Genomic DNA, 3,035 nt, shown 5'->3' with positions numbered 1-3,035 from the left:
TAGAAACAAATACATAAATAAAGGAAATAAATAAAGAAATAAATAATGGAAATAAATTAAATAGTGGATATAAAGAAATAAGTAAAATGGAAATAAAGAAATAAAGGAAATAAAGAAATAAAGGAAATAAATTAATGGAAATAAATAAGGAAATAATATGGAAATAAAGAAATACAATCAAAATAAAGAAATAAAATGGGAATAAATAAAGAAATGAAATTGAAATGAATAAAGAAATAAAATGGAAATAAATAAAAGAGTTCTTGTATCCAGGGAGAAAAAGGACCAAAAGTGGTGGGAATGATTTATCGGAACATTCCCCAGCAGCCACTGATGCAGAATTTTTGGGATGGAGGCAAACCAGGAAGACCAGAAGGAAAAAGTTCATTTAGGTCGGGCTTTTTTTTTAGCTGAGTTATTTAATCTGGGTCAGTTTTTGAAATGAAAAGTCAAAACATTTGATTTTCAAACTGCCAGAGTGAAACACTGGGGTGTTGTTTTAAAATATTTCCTGCTCTTCTGTGCTGTGTTGAGTGACAGCCTCAATTCCCAGGCAGATCCAGTTCCTCTGGAATGCCATCTCCGGGTGAATTTTCTCCTCCTCATTTATTTTAATTATTATTTTCATAACCCCTCCACCTCATTCACGAGGTTCTGAGAAGCCACCGTGCTCTGACACTGCAGGATGGAGGGAGACTCATGCAGGTGATGAAAGGCTGAAGCTTTCCCTTTGGCTTCCAGAAAAGTGGGAAGCAAAGGAGAGTGCGGATGGAAAATAGAAATTCTGTCTGGAGCAGGACACGCACTCAGCTCTGGCTTCTCTCAGGTTTCTCTCTCTGTGCCAAAACCCTCAGCACAGAAAGCTGGGACAGGGAGAACCTGTACTGTGTGGCTTTTGAAGTTGGTGAGAATCCCAGAATCCCAAAATCCCTGAGGTTGGAGCTTCAAGACCGTGGGGTTCCAGCTGTGCCCGATGCCCACCTTGTGCCCAGCTCAGAGCACTGAGTGCCACCTCCAGCCCTTCCTGGGACACCTCCAGGGATGGGCACTCCAAACCTCCCTGGGCAGCTCTTCCCAAGGCCTGAGCTCCCTTTCCATGGGGAAATTCCTGCTCTCCTCCTGTCCCTGTTCCCTGCCAGCAGAGCCCGACCCCCCCGGCTGCCCCCTCCTGTCAGGGACTTGTGCAGAGCCACAAGGTCCCCCCTGAGCCTCCTTTGCTCCAGCCTGAGCCCCTTTCCCAGCTCCCTCAGCCGCTCCTGGGGCTCCAGCCCCTTCCCAGCTCCCTTCCCTGCCCTGGACACGCTCCAGCCCCTCCAGGGCTCTCCTGCAGGAGCCAGAACTGGGCACAGCCCTCGAGGGGCCTCTCAGTGCCCAGCACAGAGGGACAAATCTCACTCATTAAAAAGCAAACGCTGCCTAAATCCCACTAACATTAATTTTTTAAGGACCTGTTTTTACATTAATTACAGGACAGCTTTAAAAAAAAACTTAGATTGGCATTAACAGTGGCACAGCAACACTTGGATGCCCTCCCCGAGGCCAGAATTGAGAACAATTCTGTTTATCCCTCTCCTCCGAGCTATGCCAGCCACGCTGAGGGCACATTTTGACACAGATTTATTGGGAGGCTGCAGGAACAGCTGAGGTGCACCCAGCATAACACAGCTCTGTGGTGGATGGAGCATTTCCAGCAACCCTTCCCCACTTTTTTGGGATTCATGGTTTTGCTGGTGGATGTAGAAGACGCCTGGGAGAAGAGCAGCTCATCCTCTTGCTTGAGCGTAGCAGAGACCCACATGGCTCAGTGCTTTCCTTGGAAATTCGGGGTGGTTAGACCTTAATAAAGCATTCCTTGGGAACTCAAGGTGGTCAGACCTTAATAAATCCCATTCCACGTGCTATTTCCAGCTGCCTGTTGGCAAATCGGGGTCTGGAGTGACAGGAGACACTCGAGCTTCTCCCTTGCATCATCTGCAGCCAGGAGGTGACAAAAGCAGCCCAACTGTTCCTTGTCCCTCAGCTGTGCCCCAGCCCTGGCAGCCCTGGGTGTCCATCCCAGCCCTGGCAGCATTCCTACCCCAGCCTGCTGAGTGCCAGGAAGAGAGAAATGAATGCAGCACCAACCAGAGAATCAGGGAATTGTAGAATCCCGGAATGGTTTGGGTTGGAAGGGACCTTAAAGATCCTCTCATTCCAACCCCCTGCCGTGGGCAGGGATGGATCACGTTGCTCAGGGCTCCAAAAAGAGATTTCAGGCTCTGATGGTTTTTGTCTTCTGAGCATCCAGGGATTAGAGATCCTTCAGGAAGAGTTTCTTTCCCAGATGACAGGAGAGACAGTAAGAAATGAAGGAGTCTGATATCCTGCCACAGAGCACATCCCTGCAGCAGCCAGGTTCCTTGGATACCCTCAAACACATTCCTGTTGGCCTCATCTCCAACCTGATGGCATTTAAAATCTTCATCATTCATCCTTCATCCTGACGGCCAGCTCCGATCTCTGCTCCCGGGGACAGGGACAGCACCCAGGGAGCGGCTGGAGCTGGGCCAGGGCAGGGTTAGGTTGGATCTCAGGGAAAGGTTCTTCCCCCAGAGGCTGCTGGGCACTGCCCAGGGAATGGGCACGGCCCCGAGGCTGCCAGAGCTCCAGGAGCGTTTGGACAGCGCTGCCAGGGATGCCCAGGCTGGGATTGCTGGGGGGTCTGGGCAGGGACAGGGGTGGGACTGGGTGATCCCTGTGGGTGCCTTACTCAGGATATTCCAGGATTCCACAATCCCTTGTCCTGCCTGTTGGGACAGAGCAGATACTCCCTCACCGTTAACTCAGCACTTTACTCATCTCCTCCGTATCCCGATTTAAAAATCTTTTCCCGTGGTGACAAACTTGAAATCTGGGGGTTTGTCTTCCCGCAGGTGAATGTGCCACGAGCTCCTGGAATTCTGCTCCTTGAATCCAACTTTCATCATCGCCTTTTTGGGGCGGGGACCCTTCGAAAGTGAAGCCAAAATTCGGTGCCGCCGGCCTGAGCTCCCTCT

The sequence above is a fragment of the Corvus brachyrhynchos genome, unplaced genomic scaffold, assembly GCF_000691975.1.
Source record: "Corvus brachyrhynchos isolate BGI_N302 unplaced genomic scaffold, ASM69197v1 scaffold434, whole genome shotgun sequence".
Lineage (NCBI taxonomy): Eukaryota > Metazoa > Chordata > Aves > Passeriformes > Corvidae > Corvus > Corvus brachyrhynchos.
This window is presented reverse-complemented; position numbering follows the sequence as displayed.